General features: G+C 43.4%; 1 protein-coding gene across 12 annotated transcripts in view; it reads left to right on the forward strand.

Annotated features, from left to right (window-relative positions):
• The first annotated feature begins 12,788 nt into the window (after window positions 1–12,788).
• Window positions 12,789–25,081, forward strand: part of ZMIZ1 (zinc finger MIZ-type containing 1) — a 369,131-nt gene continuing 356,838 nt past the window's right edge. For 8 of the 12 annotated variants that reach the window (XM_053388149.1, XM_053388147.1, XM_053388153.1 and 5 more), the window contains exon 1: window positions 12,792–13,196. The gene's annotated coding sequence lies outside the window, so the exon portion shown is untranslated. Of the gene's footprint in view, window positions 13,197–14,048; window positions 14,071–25,081 lie in introns of those variants that run through there. The other 4 variants (XM_053388158.1, XM_053388156.1, XM_053388154.1 and 1 more) reach the window with 4 other exon arrangements.

The following is a 25,081-nucleotide window of genomic DNA, read 5'->3' on the forward strand; positions in this document are numbered from 1 at the left end:
TTGAGGGGAAGGGAAGGGGGTAGTCAGGGGTAAGGGGTCTTCTAGGGAGCTGTCTTCTCCATCACTGAGCCCTGGCGGGTTAACTTGCCACCATTGGACAGCAGCAGGCGTCAACAGCACTTGCAGCAGCACCACGTGGCTGCTTTGAGCCACCATTTTAATTTCCCACAATGCACCATAACAACACTGTATCACATGCATTATGGAATATTAAAATGGTGGGTAGATTCAGCTGCTTCATACTACTCAGAATGAGAATCAAGACAGGCAATAAAATAAACAATAAAATGTTTGCTTTGCCTTGAGAACATAAGAGCCATGCTGTATCAGATAAAGAGACTGCCACTGACCATGGAAGCAGAGCCGAGCCATCATGCCTAGTAGTTATTGATAGCCTTACCATCAATGAATTTGTCAAATCCTCTTTTAAAGCTTTCCAAATTGGTGGTCATCATGACATATGATGAACTGAGAGAGGAAATGCCTCCTTCTTTCTGTCCTGCGTTTTCCAACATTCAGCTTCATTGCCCTTATCATCATCTTTAAATTCTAGGCACAGTCCAGCTGAGGGCAACTCACTTCTGAGTAGATATGCTTAAGTTTGTGTTGTGTCTCCCATTGAAGACTGTGGAATGAGATTTAATTAACATGGGTTTCCTAACTTACAGAATGTACTGCCACAAGATATGAGGATAACCAATAACTTACTGTATTTTTTGCACCATAACACTCACTTTTTTCCTCCTAGAAAGTAAGGGGAAATGTCTGTGCGTGTTATGGAGGGAATGCGTACGGGTGGCATGCCTACAGATTTTCCTCCTCTAAAAACTGTGCGTGTGTTATGGTCAGGTGCGTGTTATAGAGCGAAAAATACGGTACATAGGTTTTTTGTTTTTGTTTTTCAAAGGATTGGGTATGGAGTCAATAGCTGCTAGCCAGGACAGCTAAATGGAACCTCCAGGCACAAAGACCACCAGCTTCATGATCTGCTTATGAACACCAAGACACACCTTGCTGGCTACTGTCAGATACAGAGTGAAGGACTGGATGATTCCTTGGCGTGATTCAGCATGGCAATTCTTACACTTTCATTGGGACTTGAGCCTGAGTAAGTGTAGAAATGATTGCAGCCATTCATGATTAACTTTTCCTAGACTATGTACTGGGGATAGGGGAGTAATTCAATGCAGTGCGTATTTAAAAGCAAACTACCTAATTTGTACTTTCCAAAAGAATATGAGGAGAACAACAACAGCAACCCCATATCCATCCATTAAAATCTGCACTTCTCCAAATTTTGCAGAGCTGTTTTCCAGCCACGTAGAGTATAGAAAAATGTGATTACTGAGGCAACGTGTTCATAACAATGCATATATTAACAAACTAACATTCCAGAATGTTACACATATTTGCGCAAAGCAATTTCTCCTAATGCTTACTAGGCAAAATTGCATATAAAATATGTAAATTAGAAGATACTTACGGTATACTAAAATGCAGTTGAATTTTCATAAGGATTTCAAAAAGAAAAAATCATAAATGATGTGGAAATGTGGCAAACTGAACCTAGGCCTGGAAAAATGAGAAACAGAAAGATACCAAAATGGACAGAGTCACCCATCCCTACTAAATACCAAGTGAAAGTGTGCCATCTAGTCTTATAAACGCATCTAAGAAACAACCATTTACTTACCAGACCTGCAAGTTCCCCAGTTGAAGTCTTTGCAGAATTGTTGAGCCATTCCCTTAAAGTTGTGACTCATTAGCAAGTTGATTGTTCAATAAGAAAAGAAAATTAATTGCAAATTAATATGCTATTAAGGTGAGATGCTAATGGCATATCATCTGTGTTATTATAATGAAATGACTGCATGGGTACAATGTCATCATCACTTACTTAAGAAGGCTGGGTTTATTCATCCCACGCTTTAATAATGGGCACCAAAGGCAGTGATTTATAGCTCACGTTGACTAAACAGTATCCATCTTTTTAATCTCTGGACTGCTGGGTAAAATTATTGGGGTTTATATTCATCTCAAAGGAAGGGCAATGAAGTGTAAAAATAAAAGGGAAGGAGCCACTATACTTCAGTAAGATCTGGCTGCTGTGATAGTGTTATCCCAGCACTCCCGGGGCCTCTTGAAAACATTGATGGAGAACCTGAATCAGATATGGTCTATCCATAAATTACTGGCATGCTGTCACTAGGTTACAAACTTTGCAGAACCATCCAGCATAGGAGTAGGATTGCAAACTTTAACCAGTAGTAAGGTGGTTGAATTCAAAAGACAACAGGGCTCCTGCACTTTTAATAATTGCAGCAAAGCAGGAATTTCAGCTGACTTCCCATCTTCTTGACAACTGTGGAAGGTGCAGGAGCCCTGCCCTCCTTCGCGCCTGGCCACCCATATACCGTATTTTTCGCTCTATAGGACACACTTTTCCCCTTCTAAAAAGTAAGGGAAAGTATGTGTGCGTCTTATGGAGCAAATGCAGGCTGCGCGGCTAAGCCCAAAGCCGGAACAGGGAGACGGAGCACTGCGCAGCGCTCCATCTCGCTGTTCTAGCTTGGGGATGGCTGTGCAAAGCCTCCGCAGGGCAGCGGGGTGAAGGCACCCTGCTGCCCTGCGGAGGCTTCACAGGCTGTCCCCAAAGCCAGAACAGCAAGAGGCTATCCCAGAAGCCAGATCCCTCTTGCTGTTCTGGCTTCTGGGGTTCAGAATTTTTTTTCCTTCTTGTTTCCTCCCCCCAAAACTAGTTGCGTCTTATCGTCCGGTGCGTCCTATAGAGCGAAAAATACGGTACTTGTATATTCATGTTTGAATCCAGGGAGGAAAAAACCTTTAGATTAAGTAAGCATAGGATTTATTTCTGAGCTCTTGGCGGTCAGCAAAGCTTTGCTTCCCTCCTTTCCTATCATCCTCTTTCTTCTACACAACTGTTAAAGGTACAAGAACCCTCTCGTCTTGAACTTGGGCATCCTTATTAGCAGATGAAGTGAAATCTTGTATAGTGTGGAACTACCCCATGGTCCTCCCCTTCCAGTTCACAGCTATGGAGCAGGCATGGAGCATCACTGTTTGGCTCTTCATTCCAAGGTTGAGGTGGAACCTTGCACACTTCACCTACAAACCTCTGCAAGCTCATGCTCCCTCATACTTCTGAACGTGGGTGTACACCTTCTCTGCCTGAGAGTAGATTTCTCCTGTGTGAGAATGAACCTAGGAGTACAGTGGTACCTTGGTAGTCAAACGGCTTGGCTCCTGAACAAATTGGCTCCCGAATGCCACAAACCCAGAAGTGAGTGTTCCGTTTTGAGAACGTTTTTTGTTTTTTTTTTTTATAATATTTTTATTGAACAATTTTTTATATAACAGAAACAAAACATACATGAACAAACATTCAACAATAATAAAACATAAAACAAGTACCATTTCATAACCCAATTTCTAAACCTTACTTCCTCGACCTTCTCTTACTTCCCGTTTCTGTATTCCAAATTCTTACAATTATTCAGCGAAATCTTACCTTATTTTATTATAAATTTATGCTAATCACCCTTATTCTTTTTGTCATAACCATTACTGATAGTAACCATTTGTTTTAATCCAACATCATTCTAACTGTCTCCAATTTTATAATATTTCTTTAAATAGTCCTTGAACTTTTTCCATTCTTCTTCCGCCGCTTGTCTTCCCTGGTCTCGGATTCTGCTCGTCATCTCTGCCAAGCTCATATAGTCCATCACCTTCATCTGCCATTCTTCCAGTGTGGGTAGATCCTGTGTCTTCCAGTACTTTGCAATAAGTATTCTAGCTGCTGTTGTAGCATACATAAAAAAAGTTGTATCTGTCCTTAACACCCCCTGGCCGACAATACCCAAGAGAAAGGCCTCTGGTTTCTTGGGGAAAGTATATTTAAATACCTTTTTCAGTTCGTTATAAATCATTTCCCAGAATGCCTTAATCTTCGGGCACGTCCACCAGAGGTGAAAGAATGTACCTTCCTTTTCTTTACATTTCCAACATTTATTATCAGGCAAGTGATAGATCTTTGCAAGCTTGACTGGGGTTATGTACCACCTATAAATCATTTTCATTATATTTTCTCTTAAGGCGTTACACGCCGTAAACTTCAACCCGGTGGTCCACAACTTTTCCCAATCAGCAAACATGATGTTATGACCAATGTCCTGAGCCCATTTAATCATACTTGATTTTACCATTTCATCTTGTGTATTCCATTTCAGCAGCAGATCATACATTTTTGACAAATTCTTAGTACTGGATTCTAACAGTTCAGTCTCTAATTTTGATTTTTCCACCTGGAAGCCTTTGAGAACGTTTTTTGGAAGCCAAATGTCCGACACGGCTTCCAGTTGAGTGCAGGAAGAACCAAGATACCACTGTATCTGTAAGGGAGGCACAGCAAAGCCTGCCACATAATGAGTACTTTGGTGGGTATTGCTCCACTTAGCAGTGAGGAGATGGCCCTGCCAGTACAATGCCCCCGCAGTACAGGTCTTGACTGATTTATGTAGGACAGCATCATACACTCCATTCAGTGTGTGAGCCCAGCAAGATTGTACCTCTAAAGTTCTGATCAATTAATGGCTTGACTAACACCAGTTCTAGCGTAATTGTGCTGGCTGCCCATGTTTCCGAGCCTAATTACAAATGTTGGTTTTAACCTGCAAAGCCCTATACGGCCCAGGACCTCAGCATCTAATGGAACACCTTTTGCAGACTGAATATATCCGGACCCTGGATTCATCATCTAAAGCCCTTCTCTTGTTGCCCCTTCTGCGAGAGGTTTAATGGAAGGATAGGTGCCACCGCTAAAGGCCCAATTCCTCCATTGTGTGGAACAGCCTTCCTGATAAGATGGTATATGCAGAAGGCCCACACCTGAAGTGCAGTGATCAGTTTGGGTATATAAGGGATGAGATGATATTTCAGATATCCTGGTCCAAAAATGTATAAAGCTTTATCCGCAAAAACAGCACCTGGCAGCCAGTGCAATTCTTTCAGTATGAACTAATGGAGCTGAGATTAATAGTCATTTTGGAGGCTGTTGTGATTCTGGTGTGTTTTTTCAATAGGGAACAAAATACTTTGAAAATTCCTTTTAACAATGAGTAGCAGCATTAATTAGCCTAATTGTACATTGTTTCACACTTCCTCAAATATCTCAATAGGGCATTTATGTTGAAGTTTTCTTAATATGCAGATTTATTTAAATTAAATCAGTTAATTTATTAAATGGATAAGAAGACAGGTGACAAATCACCTAAAATTAGAGATTGACACCTCCAACTAACTAGATTTCTGTAATAGTGTTATAAAGAACTATACTAGGAAGGAAAATGATGAAAACTTGCTCATTTAACTAGTGCTTTAAAACTTTTGAATGTACCAATAGGCCATTTCACTAAAATGGCTGGCCTGATGTATTCAAATCAATCCTTATTATTATCATTATTAAATGGTATATAGCACGCACAGTTAGATAGGGACCAACATAGAACATACTGTACCCAGAATCCTATTAAGAATTGTAATTCACGCTGGATGGAACTAGTAATCAGTCAGTCAATCCAATCACCACCATCCCTGGTCTTCTCTTTGAGGAACCCCTGATTAACTTCTGAGAAACCCAAGGGCTCCCAGGAGCACAGTTTGAAAACCACTGTGCTAGGTCATATGAGTAAGGTGAGGAAAAATAATCAAGATAGTCATTCCAGATTAACCCAGAATAAGAGTTACATCTATCTGTGCCATAATAGATCTGTGTACCCCAGCAGCAAGGCACATAGTCTGCCATGCTAATCAACAAGAGTGCTTCATGCTGGAGGTGAAACATGATGGGTAGGGGGAAATAGGCACTTAACCGTATCAGTTTTGTTCTTAGATTGGAACTTGTTGCTAAGCACTATGCTCATTAAATAATCACCTTGTAAACTTGCGGCACTGCGCGCAAATGCTTTGAAAATGGTAAAATGGCACAAAATGCCATTTGCATTTACCATTAAAAACTGATTATATATGAGGAAAAGAATAGGTCTTCCATAGATGGTAAAAGGGTTACCAACTGTGCATTGCTTATATTAGACACTGGTTTTCTGTACGCTGCTTACATTGGGCAAAAGATTCCTCCAATGTGTTTGGAAGGCAGCAATGGTGGCTGCTTCTCCTCCTCATTGCAGTCCACTGGCTTTGTTCATCCACCACCTTTCTGGGCGAGGAACCAAAGAGCAAGGAGGAGAAGCAGGAGGCACCTCCTCTCCACAGGTGGCAGCACCTATGAAGGGGCCTCTGGAAGGTATTTTGCTGAGAGTGCCTTAAAAGAATGAGCCAGTAGAGGGCAAAAGGAGGAAACTGAGGCAGGAGGAGAATTGATGCGAACGAATGAATGAATGAATGAATTAGTGAGTGAGTGAATGAAGAATTCTCATAGCACTTGAGACCAGGATGGGGCTTTATTATTTACTTATTAAATTTCCATCCCACCCTTTGCAGGGAGCCCAGGCGGACAAACAACACAGCAAAAAAATACAAGTAAAAATAAAATAAGTAAACATCTTTTTTTAAAAAACAACAACAAAGCAAAACATTAAGAACAATTTAAAACTGCCACATAGTGAAAATTGTCAGCGCAACTGGTTTGGCAAGAGTGGGTGCTGACGTCACAACAGTGATGCAGAATGAAGTGCAAGAGGCAGGGGGCACCAAAATGTCGCACAGGGCGCCGCTGAAATTTGAAAATCCAAAGTCCACCACTGAGTCTATGTTATGTGTGGAGGGAAAGGAAAGTCCGGGTGGGCTGCTTCAGAGACAGGGTGGCTCTGAGGACAACGGGTAGTGGGAGCATGGTGCTCAGGAAAGGTGGCGCCAAGTTGAAAGCAGGACTCGGTCAAAAAATGCAACACAAGGTCTAGGGGCCAGGAGAGGTTTTGCATTGCTGGCAGGAAGTAAGTAGGCAAGGGATGTTTGGAAGGCCTGTTCAGAAGAGTGGCAGACCAGGGAGCCACCATTACATAGCTCTAGAGCAGCCTTTCCCAACCTGCTTTTTTAGACTACAACTCCCATCAGCCCCAGCCAGTGTGTCCCATGGCCAGGGGGGATAGGAGCTGTAGTGCAAAAGAGCTGGAGGTTATTCACATTGGGGGAGGCTGCTCTAGAGTTCGGACCCTAACAGGGAGATTTCATTTATTTATTTTAGATCCCACCTTTTCACTTGGTCATCAAAACAGCTCGTAGTTAATAATAATAATAATAATAATAATAATAATAATAATAATAATAATAATAAAATAAAAATAAAAAATAGATTCTGCGCATTGTGGCATCTGTTATCTTTGTACACTGCCAGCTGTAAAGGGGTGATGAGGTCCAAACTTTATTTAATTTTATTTATTTGACAAAAGATATTTAGATTCCTATTGCAGGGGGTTGGACTAGATGACCCTCTGGGCCCCTTCCAACTCTACAATTTTGTGACTCTACAATTGCAATAAAACCTCAAAGCAGTTTATCAAAATGAGCAGTGGGGGCAGATGTCACATATTAATTTGAAGTACCCAGCTAATTATTTGGTTTCAGGCTACTTTTTAATTAAACAATTAATTACTTAATTAGTTGGCAAATGCAAGAGTTCTGTGGCACCTTAAAGAGTAGCAAATGTTATTACTGCCTAAATTCTTGTGGACTAGTGGACTCCAGTCCTTGAAAGCTTTATGTCAGAATAACATTTGCTAAGTCTTTTAAGGTCTCACAAGACTCTTTGTTGCTTTTGTTGCGAGAGACTGACAGGGCTGGCCCTCTGGAAATCAATTACTTAAGAATTACTTTTAGGCTCACCAAGTTCTTTGGAAAGAGTTTACTCTCTAAAGCTCAGCCATCACGTCTGGGGAAAGTTGCAGGACTGAGAACTTTTAAATATCTATTTAATGGTGAAAACAACCAATCTGTAATTATGTCTTAATACAGCATCTTAACCAGGCATATGAAAAAGCAGCTGTCTACACACACACACACACACACACACACACACCCAGACGAAAACAATATTCCACTGTATTTTCCTTTGGGCGTGGGGGACATGTCCCCACTTAACACACAACTTCGCCTGCATTATTAGTGGCAAGCGAGGTGGCGATTCAAAAGATTAAAAGCAAGAACAGCAGCCAGGCTGAACTGGCTGGCTAAATAAAGGGGAAGGAGGTGGGAAGAGCTTGCAAAAAAAAGCTCCTCTTTGGAGAGCCGAGGGGCATAAAGGGCCAGTGTCCCTTTAAGGATCTGCATCTCCGAGAGCAGAGCCCTGTTTGTGTGACCGAGGAGGAGCTGCTGTGTGTGCGTGTGCGAGTGTGTGCGTGTGTGGCGAAGAGGGAAAGCTGTTGGCACAGGCATTGTTCCCTGACGTCACTCAGCCAGCTCTGCTGCTGCTGCGGCTGCGGCTGCTCTCAAACTTGTCTTTGTTATTCAGAGCTCTCCATCTGACACGGCGGTTGCCTGCAAAATGCGGAGCCCGGGACAGCGCCACAAAATCCGGATCGGAGCCGTGGCAGGCTGCAGTTAGCATCGGGGAACTTTCCCTTGCTTTAAGGATGGAACAGGGCAAGGGAAAGATACTTAGCCTTCCTCGTGGGTGGAAAGGACACACGCGCACACCCTTAACGCGTTACTGTCGAACGAGGCAAGCCTGTCCACCCCAGACAACCCTCCAGAAAGCGATCCTGTTCATGTTTGCCTGAAAGTAATGGGGGTTTGCCCTTAAGTAAATTTGTAGGATTGCAGCCCAGCTCCTTACGTGCTTACTTGGAGGCAAGAACCCCTGGCACCATTGGGACTGCCATAGGAGCCAAGTCCTAGGGGCAGAGGCCCCTTCGGCACCCCCAATGAAATCTTTGAGCTCCCCCCTCCCCATTAATGGACATTGCCATCCAAATAGTGTGTGTGCACCTCATCGTATGATCAATTATGCGGGGCAGGGCTTCCTTGCCCCCCCCCCCAGTATTTTATTCAAGATGGCACTCCTGAGTGCACGCAAGTCAATGCCTATTTAGTGATGAGTAAGCCCCACTGAATAGGGACGCGGGTGGCGCTGTGTGTTAAACCACAGAGCCTAGGACGTGCCGATCAGAAGGTCGGTGGTTCGAATCCCCACATCGGGGTGAGCTCCCATTGCTTGGTCCCTGCTCCTGCCAACCTAGCAGTCCGAAAGCACGTCAAAGTGTAAGTAGATAAATAGGTACTGCTCTGGCGGGAAGGTAAACGGCGTTTCTGTGCGCTGCTCTGGTTCGCCAGAAGCGGCTTAGTCCTGCTGGCCACATGACCCGGAAGCTGTACGCCGGCTCCCTCGGCCAGTAAAGCGAGATGAGCCGCAACCCCAGAGTCGGCCATGACTGGACCTAATGGTCAGGGGTCCCTTTACCTTTTAAGCCCCACTGAGGTCCGCAAAACTTGCTGTGGTGTAAACAGACACAGGATAGGAACCTAGGAATCTGTCTTCCTCCGTGTCAGGCCACTGCTCCATCTAGATTTTTTTCTAGTTTTTTTTCAGTGGGTCATTAGGGTTTCAGATGGGGTCTCTCCCTGGAGATGCTGAGGACTGAACCTGGGACTGCCTTCTGCATGCATAGCAGATGTTCTTCCACGGAGCCAAGGCCCTCGTGTATCACTCACACATGATGGAAGCTGTTGAGTTGCTGGCAGTATTTATTCTTTATTTGTGTAGACCAGGAGACCTGCGTAGTCCTAACTCAGCCGCTGGTCCTGCAAGAGCTCACAGCATAACACACGGAGACAGACACACAGCCCTCTTTTCTGGTGTATGGCTTTTCAGACACCCCTTCACAAAAGCAAAGGGGAGGCAGAAATACTGGCGTTGGTCTTGGGAATTCGGGATTAGGGTTAATTAGGAACATAGCAATCTGCACCGTAGGGCCGTTGGGGTGAATGAATAGTTGGGAGGCGAAGAGAAAATAAAGAACCACTACCCAGTTTTCCTGAAATGTTGTTATTTAAATTTGTATACCGCCCTTCCTCCATAGATCTCAATATTTGAATTTAAGTAGATTTCTAGCCTGATCATAAGTATTAATCTACTCAATGGGGCTCAACTTCTAGCTAACAACAGTAAGGATCTCGGTGTTACTCAGGACTTAGATTCAAGCCCTTCAGAGCACAATATGCAGCCTGCTGTTTGCCCGGAGGTTCCACCGAGTGACGTGAATTTTACTGCCAAGTAAAGATAACGCTACGCCTTTTCACTTGGAAATCTCTTTTAACTCAGTGGGACCTCCTTCCGAATAAACACCGGATCGGGCTGCACATCAGATTGTTGCGTGGGTAGGTAACTCTTACAAAAATAAAATCAACAGGCGCTCTCCTTCGGTTCGGGTGGCATCCAACTCTTTAAATGGGCATTATTTTGGAGGGGTGCAGAGGACTTAGGTTGGGGCGGAGGGGGGTTGCCAAGGAAGAGGAGTCAGATTGTATCGGTTAAAGGCGTCTTTAATTGAGGGGAAAGGGATGCGGTGTCAGAGAGCATGGGGAAATCCGGCCGTCGGCAACCTGGCGCCCTCCAAATGTTGGGGACGACAACTTCCGTCCGCGACAGCGGGCAGAGGGGGCGCTAGGTTTGCGACGGCAGCTCTAAAGGACCCCCTGCAAAGAGGATTGAAAAGACGCATCGAGATTTCTTTGACCCATCTGCGGAAATTAAAGCGCAGCGCTGCCAAGATGTACCCTAAATGCAGAAGTCCCGACGGATCATATAAAGAGCACTATAAAACTCCGCAGCTCTGGGCCTCCTTCCAAGTGTGAACGCTGCGAATCTGAACCTCGGAGTAAGCCCACCCACCGTGAGACCCACGTCTGGGATCCGGACCCCACGTACCCGGGAGTAAGGCCCCTTGAGTTCAATAGGACTTGGCCCTGAGCTCTGTTACTTTCGAGTAAAGGATGCACCGGGCCCCGGGTCTGTTAACCGGGATAGCTGGGTGTATAATTCCAAACCCGCCCCCCACTTGCTTCAAAATCAATTCCTCCCTCCTTCCCCCAAGAGAAACGGGGCGGAGCCTGGGCCCTCTTTAAATCGCTTCTCTTCAATTGCATAATCTAACAAGCCCCGTTGGACTCGACGGGCGTGGAATATATATATTCGACTTCTTAATAGCTCGTCGTAAAACATTGCTAGGCCTGCAAATATTTTGCTAGGGAGAGAAGGGATGGTAAGTAGGATCGGGGCTCTTAGAAGACAAGGACGATTTGGCGTGGTCATCTAAATCAATCTATTGGAGACCCGGCTGGAATCCCCCCATTTGGAGCTCATTAACTCCTCGCTTCTTCCGCTGATCCGAATCCGCCAGCTTTTCAGGGCAGCCTGATGGTGGTATTGTGCGCCTAAGCTTGTATGCAAGCCCTGTGTGTGAAACGCGTAAGGGGCGGGGGGCAGAGAGCAAGCCCCACTTAAAAAAAAACCCGGCGCTGACTTTCGAGGAAAACGTGCGCTGGGATCGGGCTGCTGCTGCAAAAAAGGGGACTCGCGCCAAAAATACTTTTAAAAATCGGGGGTGGAGGGCGAGAGGAAGAGAAGAGCCGGTGTGCCTGCTCCCCCGCCGCCTAACGAGGCATTGGATCGGGTTGCGAATTGAAAGGCAGAGAGGACGAGGGAGCCCCAGCGAGAGCTCTGTGTAGTCGGGAGATTTTCACAAAAAAAGGCGCACATCCACAAACCTCTCTTTCAATTAACATCGAGACCCAGCAGCCTCCTCGCTACCGGGGCTCTGCTATTAAAACACACACACGCAGCTCCTCCCCCCGGGATCTGGTTTCCACTCCCCTCTTCTCCCCGCTCCCGGTTCTTCTCAGAGGAAGATCCGGGTGTTGTGCAGATTTAGGGACATCCTCGCCTCCTTCCGCCTCTCTGTGCTGGGCGTCTTGCAAATCCCGCTTAAAGGATCGGACTTTTCCTAAAGAGGAAAAAAATATATTTAAAGTCAACGCGTTTCCTGCCATTGGCTACCCCCCCTTCCGATTTTATTGGCGCTTATTCAGAAGTAAATCACAGCTGGGTTCAAGTGGGTTAAATTCCTGGATAGAAAGGGGGGGGGGGACGACGGGTTGGTCGTCTTACCTGGGAGGAAGCCCTATTACACCTAAATGAGATTTACCTCCTAGTAAGTAGGTCCAGGCTGCACACACCGTGCAGGGCTCGTGGATAAAGCTGCTGGTTTTCTAGTAATTTTTTTTTTAAAAAACCCACAAAACTCCCCCCTATAATGTATCTATAAAGCACACACACACACACCGCGCGCAAGAACCGTGTCAAAATACAAAATGTTTAGAGCGCACTGGTTTCCATTCACACGCAGAGAGTAAAACAATGGTCTTAAATGGCCGTGTAGACTGGGAAGCGTTGCCAGTTTAAAAGTGCACTGGATTATGGACGTCTTTCTATGGGGGGGGGTGGAAATTGCAAAAGGGTGTGTGTGTGTGTGTGTGTGTGTGTGTGTGTGTGTGTGTGTGTGTGTGTGTGTGTCCCTCCACACACACCCCCTTCATTAATTTTTATAAACAGTCGGGCAATGGTGTGCGCTCCGCGCTCCGTTTCTCTCGACAGGAAGTTCTTCCCTTTGATGAGGGTGGCGGGGAGGGGAGGGGGAAATCTCCAAAGACAATTATTTGCGTTGTTCAACTTGGCTCTTAAAGATTTTAACTTTAGGTGGTCAGAAGGTGCGGTGGGAAGCGGGGTGGCGGGGAGGGGGGGGAAGAGGAGACAGGCACATGCAGGGAGAAAAAGCTTCCTTCGAGGAGAGACAGCTCCCTTTCAGATAGGAATCTGGGACAGATTTTGCCAACAGCCAGAAGCAGGGCCCTTTGGTAATAAAATAGCCAATGTAATTTGACACTTCAACTTGCTCTGCTCTCTGCTAGTTGATTCACTTATTCTCCCACTAACACTGAGCTCCTTTTCACTGTCTGTGAGAGGTTTTTTTAAATTTAGATTATATATATAGACATATATTAAAGGCAAGAAATAAGAGATTTTTTAAAAGTAAAATTTTAAAAGCCACCTGAACCAGACCTGCAGCAGATCCACTGGAAAGAGGGAATATTTTGCTTTGCCTGCTTTCTTCCGTATGATTTTTTTCCTCCTTCTTGCAAGCCTTGTTCATTCCCCCAGTCTGTAGGTAAGTTTCGTCTCTCAGTTCATTTACATCGCCTTGTGCTTTTTTGGGGAGGGGAGTGGGGGTTACTCCGGCCAAGGTTTGTAGAAACAATGGAAGTAAAAGCGAGATAAGGAAATACACCGAGATCCATAGATATGTTTTATGTTTAGTGTGAAGATTGGAAGCGGCGGCGGCGCGGGTGCGGGGGGGGGGGGCAGAGAAGAAGAAATCCAGGAAAACAGTGTGAAGACTTCTTAAAGGGGCAGCTTGTGTTTCTACGTTGGGCAATGTGGGGGGTTCGCGAGACAGAGGCAAAACCCGGGAGATCCTGGGGGAAAGGCGGATGGACTTGAATCTTAGTTTGCTGTATTAATATCTTGCTTTATTTTACGATTGCGAAGGGAGCGGGGGGGGGGCGTGAAGAAGCCAGACGATTACCGGGGGTCGCTTTTATTAAAAAAAAAAAAGAATCGAAAAGCGGTGCGCATGTTAGAGCGTGGGTGGGTCGGAATGAGTGCAAAAGAAAGGAGACCTACACAATTATATACATCTAGATCTGCAAAAGGTGTTTTTTATGTGCGCGCGTCTCAAGTTTGAAGAGCCCAAACCACGTTCATAATTTCGGCCCCCTTGACTGGCAGGGGTTGGAGCCGCGATCTTGCGCCCTAAAAACAAAGGAAGGTTTCAAATAATCCGGAGAGCTTCTGGTTCGGGGTTTTGTTTTGTTGTCCTTTCTCCCTGCCCTCCCTCCTTGCCTCCCTCCTCCCCTCCTGGCCGGCTTTTTATTTTATTTTTTTACTTTTGCCAACTGGTTTTGAGAAAAGGCGATTCCTTTAAGATCCTCCCCGGCGAGAGCCTAATCGATCGATCCGGAGGAGGGTTTGCAGGGGAAGATGTAAGAAAGGTGGGTGGGAGGTGGAGAGGAGGGGGCGCCGAGCTTCTTTTCCGGGCGGTGGGAAGCCGGAGCGAGTGCAAATTCCTTGTGTCTGGATTCTGAAAGCCAGTTGGGACTTGGGGCCTCTCTCGCCGGGCAGGAGGGGCGCGCGGGGAGGGTCTCCCCCCACCTCTCCCTCCCTCTGCCTCCCCCGTCTCTCCCTCCCTCTCGCGTTCATCTGTCCAGGAAGCCAGTGGAGGAAGGTGGCGGGCGGGGGGGGGTGGGGAGAGAAGCGTCTAGCCCCTGCTTTCTTGGTACTGTGAACCGAGGGTGAGCGCGCGGAGAGGGAACGAGGGAATCGTTTTCAGGGGAGAGCAGTTTGGGCTATAGCTGGCTGCAAGGAAGAAAAAACAAAACCCGAAAAGCAACATGGCAGTTAAAAGGCACTTGAGGAATGTAAACATTAAAAATAGGAGCCATCTGAGTTGAGCCTCGGATTCCTGGCCACGAACTTTTTGGGCAGGTCTCCTAGGCCGGCTTCCAAAGTAAGATAATGGGAGGCGACCTAAAAGTTCCTTGGTCGGGTTTCTTCGCCTGCCCTGAAAACTTTTTTGGATATAGGTGTGTGTTGGGCGCACGTGTGAAGGTTCTAATTTGGCTGCTAACTTTGGTTGTAGGAGGGAGACCTTCTGAGATCCCTGTTGCCTTCTTCTGTCTTAATAATTATGAGCATCATTAAATAACTGAGGAATGAGGAGGAGGAGGAAGAGAACAACCGCACACAATATTTTCTTTTCTTTGCCTGATTGTGGTTCTACAGCCTGTGCAGCTGGGAAATGTGTAAGCCTGCAGTCACAGAGGGAACTGAGACGGTAGCCAGTTTTTAAAGTCTCAGCCTCCTGTCATCACCACAGTCTGCTTTTCTGCACTGTATATACATGTTGGTCTTTAGTTACTGATCTGAAAGGGCTTAATGATTCTCCAGGGCCAAAGTAATAGTGTGTATCTGTGCGTTGACTTCAACAGGCCTAAGAGACGCTGGGTGTTCTGACTGCTCCCCCCACCCAGACTGACATGAGAGTGGAGGATTTAACTTGGCAGCTTGAACAAATGCCCTCTCAAAGGTTTCCAGGAGACAGTAAGAGAGCAGGAATAGGAGTAGAGGGGTGGGGGAAGAGATGAATGCCTGGGTATAGTCTTGGGGTGCTACCTAGCTGTGCTTTCTTTCAAATATGAAATGGCTATTTAGGCACCGTGAATACAAGTGTGTGCCTCAGTGAGGCAATGGGCTTATCAAATTTGAAAGGGCAAAAAGCCTGTTCAAAGCTCTGGCGCCCCAAGTTCTAGATAAGTGGGGCTTCCAGCTGACAGTTTTTTTCCTTTTAAGCGTGTTTAGCAACTCATAGCTCGCCTTTAAACTGCAATATGGGACTTGGCCTTTGGAATTGGAAAGGTTAATGATGGAGTCACCGCCACCAAGTTGTAATGATTACTTTTTAGATATTGGGGGCGGGGGCGGGGTGGGGGGAGTTTACAAGGGAGGATTATTGGGATAATGGAAGCCCAGCCTGGTGCTAGCCTTAAAAGGGTTAGAGTTGGACCAAGGTTCAAGTGGAAGCTCAGCCGTGGACTTGCTGGATTAGGTTGCTGTCTCTTGGCTTCTGCTGCTTTTCCCTCAAAGTGTTACCTTTTCTCAAAGAGTACTTGTGAGGATGTATATCATAAAAGGAAAAAGAAATGGAATAAAGCAACAAACAAAGCATCAAAAATGAGGACTAGCGGCTTGACGTATGGGTGGTTTAAGTTATATTACTTCCCCAGTTAGTGTACCCAGGCTTGTAAATAGCCACTTGCCTAAATGCCTCTGGTGAGTAAGAAATGCCTCCAAGCGATCAGACAGGGAAGCTTTTTAAAGATTGGCTCTCATTCTTCTTTGGCCACAAACGTCTAAGGCAGGAATGTTTATATATGTTTATAGACAGGCTGGTAACTTCAGTGAATGTTTGCAAGGCTGCTGTGAAGTATTTGTTACTGCATCTTTAAAAAAAATTAAAGTTCTACAGGAGAAACTTCTTATTTATATTATTAAAAAAATGTGGCTATGACCATGCAGGAAAGTTTTGAGAAAGATCTTCTCCTCACTACTTTCCTTTTAAGCTATAAGTGATTGACACAGGTCTGTGTGTTTGGCTTATAAAGAAAAATGTAGACCTATTTGCAAATCTGCTGTAGATGTTTCCTCCCCCCTCCCAAATCTACATATGCACATATCACTGAGGGAAAGGTTTTGTTGAAGGGTCTAGCTAAACCACATGCTTCTAAGCATTATTGTCTCTCCCTTTAGGAGAGAATTGAGATTCATCTTGCAAAGTTGGTTTCTGCCTCCAACTGTCCCTGCTTTTGATCAAGGCAAATTTACTACAACATCAATCTTCCTTTGGCAGGGCCTGATTCAGGTTTATGAATGCCAGAAGACTAGGGCTGACCTTTTTCTGTTCAGATCGAGGATGTTGAAACACCAGCCATCAAACAAAAGACACATTGAAAGCAAGGTCTTGCAATGGAGCACGTGTGACTTTCAGGCTGGTTGCAAGCATTTGGTTGATCGTTTTTTTCAGAGTATGGAGGCTATTGGGGGAGGGGCTGCAAGACACTTTTTAAAAAGCTGTGTAAGGTTTGAATCTTCTTGAGGGGAGGGATCTTAAACAAGAATGGTCTATCATGAGTGTAATAATTACTACATTTAGTGATTGGGCCCAAAACTTTTAAAAACAATTTCCAGCCACTACAAGCTGTTTTCATTTGCTTTACTGGCTCATTTGGTGATTTAAAACCTAGAAATTAGCTTGGGTTCTTTCAAGTCTTTGTTCAGGTTTTCTTCCCTGTTCCCCCCACTAGCAAAAAATTAAAAATAAAAAAGGCAGAAAGCAACACCAGAAACACCAAAGTTCTGTGGAAACCAGGGTTTAGTTGCCAGATCTGGATATCTGTCATAAACAAAGACAGTCTTTTAAATGAAGGGAAGATTTTACTTTTGTTGTAAAAGGGCAGTTGACTTTAATGTCTTACTTGATGAGGAAACTTAGGAGAGAATCCCATTGATTTGCAGTGCTCGTGGTCCCTAAGACTTGACATTTGTAAAAAAGCCAAAAAAAACTTTACTGAGCTTGGTATTAACTGAGAATCGCTTAGTGTGTCCAATATGCATCCGTGAAAGAATTTTTTCTCCAAAAGGAGTTTGTTGCTGCATAAGCAACAAAAGTGTGTTAAGTTTGTTGCTGTGCAAGATTTAAGCCTGTGCACACTTTTAAGATCACGCTGGGCAAACCAAAATGAATAATGCTGTGTATCTTGCTGAAAGGCAAGACACAAGTGTCTTCTGTGGATCATCTCCCCCACCCAAGAGGGGTTACTATGGAATTCTAAGTAGTAAAATTCTGCTACATATGTTTCTACTCAGAATTTTTTTCCGGTGTGTTACATTTGCTCTTGATGTAATTCTTCTTCCACTGCCAGAGTTCTCAAAGATTTTTGTGATACTACTTGTGTTTGAGAGGGGAGGAGGGGGATTGCATCAGTAGAAGCCCTGTGGAGCGAGACTGTAAGGTCTTGTGCAGTTTTACTATGTGTTTCAAATAATAGGATAGCTACATTGATGCAAACCTGGGACCATATATACTTTTCACTCTCTCAGTACAATAATGGGATGAGGCACTACTGGTCTTACCACACCTGCTTTATTTGTACTGAATGATTCTCCGCTGTCAAAATTTTGTAATCCTGTGGGGTTTTGAGCTCTGACATTTGATGACCAGAAAGATGGAGGTATCATAGGTCTCAAAAATGGGTTCTTTGGATTTTATTATTCCTAAGCTTGGGTCTCTGTTGTCAGGAGGTTTTGAAAAGTCTCTTTAGATGTAGTGGTAGCTGCTACGCCCAAGCTGTTTTTCAATGGACCCGCCACCCCACATACATTTTTGGCATCTTAAATGGTTCATTAAGATAAATAAGTTTGCAACAGTTTAGTTAATTAGAATCTGCAAGCAGAGGCAGAACAACAACCATTATAAAACATGTTGCCATCTCTGCTAAAGGCCCACCAGTGGAAGATTGCATTGCATTTGTTTTGAGTGGCACCCTAGGAACTCTTGGGAGTCGGAGGTGAAAGACGTAACTTTACCCACATAAAGAAATGTATGCACTTTGATGTACATATACAATTAATGAATTGAGTGAGTGCAATGACTAAAAAAGTACTTGAGCTAATTTGATTGGCTTTGTTTTCAGTTTAGGTGAAAATATATGGGTCAGAGGACAGCAGAAAATGACTTCTTCGTATTAATGTATTGACCAAGTGAATGTGCTTATATATTCTGCACTCTGTGAATATGAATCTATGGTTTCCCTGGGACTGTCAAAGATAATTTCATTGGGGGAAATCTGTAGAGGTGAGTTTTGCTTTAGATTATTAAAATGGGATTTGGTCACATCTCTGGCTAAGAAGGGAGGGAAATGCCCTGTCTCCCTATCTCCCCATATTGGGTGATCAGATGCAAAGGACAGTGGGGCTATTGTCCCTTTTAAGAGTTATGTCACACCTTACATTTAAAACACTATTATACCACTTTTAACTTTCATGGAGAATCCTAGGAACTGTAGTTTGTTAAAGGTGCTGGGAATTGTAGCTTTGTGAGGGTAGCACCCTAAACAAACTACAGTGCCCAGTATTCTTTGTGACTGCTAAAAGTGGTATAACAGTGCTTTAAATGTATGGTGTGGATGTGACTTTAGTGTCAGCCCAAGGAGACCTGGGCTCAGATTCCTTTCTCAGCCATGCAGCTCACCTTGTGCCAGTTGCTATTGCTCAGCTTGACATACCTTGCAGGATCATTTGTGGGTCACATCATATATGCTGCCAGGAGCATGGAGAAATAGTTGATGAAAAAGAAGTTGGGGTGGGAAGGTGTGCCTTGTAATGCCCAGGTGTGGGCAGAGAGATGCACCTGATTAAATACTCTTCTACTTAGTTGTTAATGGTACAGAAGCTCTCGTCTCCTTTGCATCTAGTCACATCTGTGGAGTTGCTTGTTATTTAGTTGTTTAGTCGTGTCCGACTCTTCGTGACCCCATAGACCAGAGCATGCCAGGCACTCCTGCCTTCCCCTGCCTCCCGCAGTTTGGTCAAACTCATGCTGGTAGCTTCGAGAACACTGTCCAACCACCCCGTCCTCTGTCATCCCCTTCTCCTTGTGCCCTCCATCTTTCCCAACATCAGAGTCTTTTCCAGGGAGTCTTCTCTTCTCATGAGGTGGCCAAAGTATTGGAGCCTCAGCTTCAGGATCTGTCCTTCCAGTGAGCACTCAGGGCTGATTTCCTTCAGAATGGATTGGTTTGATCTTTCAGTCCACAGGTCTCTCAAGTGTCTACTCCAGCACCATCTATAGTGGGACAAAAATGCAGCCAGCACTGGTTATCCAAAGCTTGTTGGGGTTTGGGATTTTATGTTCTTAACAACTGCATGGTGTTCACATGATGGGTTCATCCTCTGGCAGCAATGATTTCCCGTCTACTCACACTGACTCCCAGTGGCATCAGCTTGTGGTGAGGCAATTGTGTGCACACAACCGCCATTGAATACAGCCTGGGTCAGCTTTTTGGCATGGCATTGTGAACCTACAGCTAGACTTCCAGTGACATGCCAAAAAAGGGAAATCAAGCCATGGCTGTTCTTGTATGTGAAAGGGCATGGCGTTGGGACTGACATGGCTAGAAGTTAGCATGAGCCTCCTACAGCTTCCTTTAGCTGTTCTAGTTACATGAAGGGGTCCTCAGGTGAGTGGCCAAGAATGCAGAGAGAAATCTTTGAAGTTTGCTGCAGTACTATACTCCTTTGAATGAGAGAGTTCCTTCTGTTTGGGTTTCAGGAAGCTCACCAGACCACTGCTCAGTCTGCAGATTTGTTTACTACTGTCATCAAGTGAAGGAGAAAAAAGCAGTGGGGGAAATTGTTTCAGATCAGAGTTAGGTTGTATGGTAAAAATGCTTCCTAACTGTGAATACAACTTTAGGCAACGCTTTCCTCAAGGAACACTGGTTGTAGGAGGGGTGGATTCTGAAATTTGGTCTCATACAACCCCCCCCCCAAAAAAAAACCCCAACAAGCAAATAAGTGTTTTACAGCACAGAAGAAATAAAACATGTGTCCAAGTAATTGCAAGAGCAGTACGGAACACTAATCAGCTCTTAATTTTCTCACAATCCTTTTTTTTTTTACATGTGCCTTCTTAAGAGGATATGCAGATTAAACCAATAACTGGCTAAACATGAAGATGAATATAAAATCAACAAATACAGGTGCCCAAATAGCAAAAACATAGCCTAATAAAAGCATTCATGAACTAAAGATTTAAGTGAACAAAAACATTTTTCCAAGCTGCCTAAAACTGTACAGTGAGTGAAAGCCTGGCGGGTTTCCCTGGGGAGGAAATTCCACAGCTGCAGTGCCACTACTAGAATGATCCTGCTCCAAACAGCAGAATTTGTCCTTTCCCCAACAGGAGAAATTCAGTGCACAGCCTCTTCTGATATTCTTAAACCCTGTAACAGGGATAGCCACTGTGGTATCCTCCAGATGTTTAGAGCTGCATCTCCCATCAACCTTCGGCTGATGGGAATTGCTTTCCAGCATCAGGAGGGCAAATATTGGCTATCTTGCGCAAGAATTATATGTGTAGAATGTCTTCTCTCTGAAGGTGCTGGCAGGCGTCTTGACTCTCATGGTTAATACAGTGGTACTTTGGGTTACAGACGCTTCAGGTTACAGACTCTGCTAACCCAGAAATAGTAGGTTGGGTTAAGAACTTTTTTTTTTTACAAGATATTTATTAAGATTTTTTATAATATTACAAAAAAATAAAATAAGAAAAAACAGAATAACAGAAATACAGAATAAAGAAACTTTTTAAGAAAAGAAAAACACACATACATTTTCAATTACTTATTTTCTTTTAACTTGTTTCCCTCACCTCCTCATACCTCCCTTTTTTGTATTCCACCCCAAGTTGTTAGTTCAGCAAATCCTTACCATTATATTATTACCTATTTATAATCCTTTTTTTTTCATATCTCTTAGAGCATTACAGCTGGAAACCACTTAATTTCAATCCAACATCATTCTAACACTCATTAATTTTACAATATTTCTGTAGATAATCTTTAAATTTCTTCCAATCTTCTTCCACCGACTCTTCTCCCTGGTCTCGGATTCTGCCAGTCATTTCTGCCAATCCCATGTAGTCCATCACCTTCATCTGCCATTCTTCCAAAGTGGGTAGTTCTTGTGTCTTCCAATACTTTGCAATAAGTATTCTTGCTGCTGTTGTAGCATACATAAAAAACGTTCTGTCCTTCTTTGGCACCAATTGGCCGACAATGCCCAGAAGGAAGGCCTCTGGTTTCTTCAGAAAAGTATATTTAAATACCTTTTTCATTTCATTGTAGATCATTTCCCAGAAAGCCTTAATTCTTGGGCACGTCCACCAAAGGTGAAAGAATGTACCTTCAGTTTCTTTACATTTCCAACATTTATTGTCGGGCAAATGATATATTTTTGCAAGCTTGACTGGGGTCATGTACCACCTGTATATCATTTTCATAATATTCTCTCTTAAGGCATTGCATGCCGTGAATTTCATACCTGTGGTCCACAACTGTTCCCAGTCAGCAAACATAATGTTATGTCCAACATCTTGTGCCCATTTAATCATAGCAGATTTCACCGTTTCATCCTGAGTATTCCATTTCAACAGCAAGTTATACATCTTTGACAAAATCTTAGTTTTGGGTTCTAACAGTTCTGTTTCTAATTTTGATTTTTCCACCTGGAAGCCGATTTTCTTGTCCAAATTATATGCCTCCATTATCTGATAATAATGTAGCCAATCTCGCACTTTGTTTTTTAGTTTCTCAAAGCTCTGCAGTTTTAGTCTATCTCCCTCCTGTTCCAAAATTTCCCAATATTTCGGCCATTTGGCCTCCATATTGAGCTTTTTCTGAGCCTTCGCTTCCATTGGTGACAACCACCTTGGGGTTTTATTTTCCAGTAAATCTTTGTATCTTATCCAAACATTAAACAATGCTTTCCTGACAATATGGTTTTTAAATGCTTTATGTGCTTTGACCTTGTCGTACCACAAATATGCATGCCAACCAAAAACGTTGTTAAAACCTTCTAAGTCCAAAATGTCTGTGTTCTCAAGAAGCAGCCAATCTTTTAGCCAGCAGAATGCTGCTGATTCATAGTAAAGTTTAAAGTCTGGCAGGGCAAATCCGCCTCTTTCCTTTGCATCAGTTAATATCTTAAATTTTATTCTGGGCTTCTTGCCCTGTCAGACAAATCTAGAAATATCTTTCTGCCACTTCTTGAAACAATCCATTTTGTCCACAATCTGCAATGTTTGAAACAGAAACAACATTCTAGGCAAAACATTCATCTTTATAGCTGCAATTCGACCCAACAAGGAAAGCTTCAGATTTGACCAAATTTCTAAATCTTTTTTCACTTCCGTCCAACATTTTTCATAATTATCTTTAAATAAGTTCCCATTTTTTGCTGTCATATTAATCCCCAAGTATTTCACTTTCTTGACCACGGTTAAACCTGTCTCATTCTGAAACCTCTCTCTTTCAATCGGTATTAAATTTTTCTCTAAAACCTTAGTTTTTGACTTGTTCAGTTTAAATCCTGCCACTTGACCAAATTCTTGAATTAGTTCTAAAACCCTTTTAATGCTAGATTCTGGCTCCTGTAACGTCAGTACTAAATCATCTGCAAATGCTCTCAATTTGTACTGTTTGGCTCCGACCTGTATACCTTTAACCAACTAATCATGTTCAGCAAAACCTCCAGGACCGATATAAAAAGCAATGGAGAGATTGGGCACCCCTGTCGTGTCCCTTTTTCTATCTTAAATTCTTCCGTCACCACATTGTTTACAATTAATTAATTACTCTTTTTTCTACATTGGTGTTCATGTTTATTTCAAAATAGTCTCTCAAAGTTTTTTGGGCCTTTTTATAGACTTCTTCATCTCCAAATAATGTGTCATTCATCCTCCATCTGAAGGAGCCGGATGATATTTGCTTCATCTCCATCCTTAAAGCGTTATGGTCGGAGCAAGTTTTTGGGCAGATTTCCACTTTCCTTATCTTTGGTGCCATTCCTCTAGTTACCCATATTTGGTCAATTCTAGTCCATGTCATCTTGGCTTCAGAAAAGAAGGTTCCCTGTCTTCCCAAGGAATTCTTCGTTCTCCAAATGTCCACTAAATCCATATTGTCTGTCATCTCAAAAAAGGTTTTAGGTAGTCTTCCATCCTTGGTGGCTACCTGCCTTTGTGCCTTGTCCATGTTTGTAGATACTACTCCATTCATGTCCCCCATCAAAATCGTGTTATAATCCAAATAGTCCAATAAAATCTCATGCAACTTTTTAAAGAATTCAGATTTCCCCTCATTCGGTGCATAAATTCCTACGATCAGAAATTTCTCTCCTTGAACTTGAATTTCAATTGCCAAAAATCTTCCTTGTTCATCTTTAAAAATTAATTTCGGTAATAGTCTCTCCTTTGCATATATCAAAACTCCTCTTTTTTTAACTTTATCCGATGAAATAAACTCCTGTCCCAATCTCTTGTTAATGAGTATTTTCCTGTGTAGCCTTGTTACATGGGTTTCTTGTAGGCAAATCAAGTCCAATTGTTCCTTTTTTAATAGGTGAAAAACACTTTTTCTCTTCCGAGGGGAGTTAAGGCCATTACAATTCCAACTTAAAAGTTGCAGAGCCATGGTGGGGTTACTTCACTTTACCTCCAACTGCTCCAAGTGTCTGTTCTTGTTCTGTTGGTGGTGTCTCTTTCTCTGGGCCGTGTAATCCAAAGGATAAGTTTGCTATGTCTAGTATTCCTTTTTCCAATGCTCTTGGCTCTTTTCCGACTTCCGCTTCTTTCTGTAAATCTTCTTCGTGGTCTTTCAAAAACCTGTCTTTGTCGTTGACTGATCTTATTTTTATCTTTCTTCCTTTATATTTAAAGGATAGTCCTTGAGGAAATTCCCACCTAAAGAGAACTCTGTTACTTCTCAGCAGGGCAACTAGGTCACTGTAGTTAAGCCTTAAATCCAAAAGATGTTTTGGGATATCCTTGAATATCTCCACTCTTGAGTCATCAATCTCCAAAGTCCTTTGATAGTGCAAATTCAAAATTTTGTCTCTCTCCTCCTTTGATCGAAAAGTAATCAAACAGTCTCTCACCTTGTTCCTCCTTTGTCCTCTTCCAAGTCTAAATGCACTCACTATCTTAAATTCTTCCTTCCCCAAGTCCTGTTGCCAAAAATCTGTAAATTCCTGTGTAAGAAAGTCAGCCAAATTGTCTTTCTCACGTTCTGGTACCGCCCTAATTCTTAAATTCTTTTGTTTATCTTTCAATTCAATCATAGACAATGTCAAACCGTGGTCCTCCAATTGCTTATATACTGGTGGTATCTTCTCTTGAGTAGCAGTTGCTATGTCTTTTGCTTCTTCAGCAATCTTTCTGGTTGAAGCAGATTCCTGCAATAATTTTTCAATAGATTGTGTATTGGTAGTAACCTTCTGTCCCAAGTTATTAATGCTTGTAGTATTCAGATCAATTTTAACTGATGCTTCAGATACTTGTTTATTTGTCTCAGCTACTTGCTTGGCTAAATTTTCCAAAGATTCATTAATTTTTCCAAGTGCATGTGCCAAAACATCTTCAGATGACATAACTTTTGGTTTAACCTGTGGGGGAGCAACCCCTGGTATTCCAGTTGCACCAGATGTTGAGGCCCTTCGCTGTTGTGCAGTGTCTGTTCGGTATTGCCTGCCAGACCTAGTAGTCTTTTCTTGCACCGGCTCTAATTTTGCTTTTCCATTTGCCATAACACTCTCATGAGAATCCAAGGTCAGTCCCACGGTTTGAAAGGTTGTTTTGAAAAGGAATTTTCCAACCCAGTT

The sequence above is a fragment of the Podarcis raffonei genome, chromosome 5 (assembly GCF_027172205.1).
Source record: "Podarcis raffonei isolate rPodRaf1 chromosome 5, rPodRaf1.pri, whole genome shotgun sequence".
NCBI lineage: Eukaryota > Metazoa > Chordata > Lepidosauria > Squamata > Lacertidae > Podarcis > Podarcis raffonei.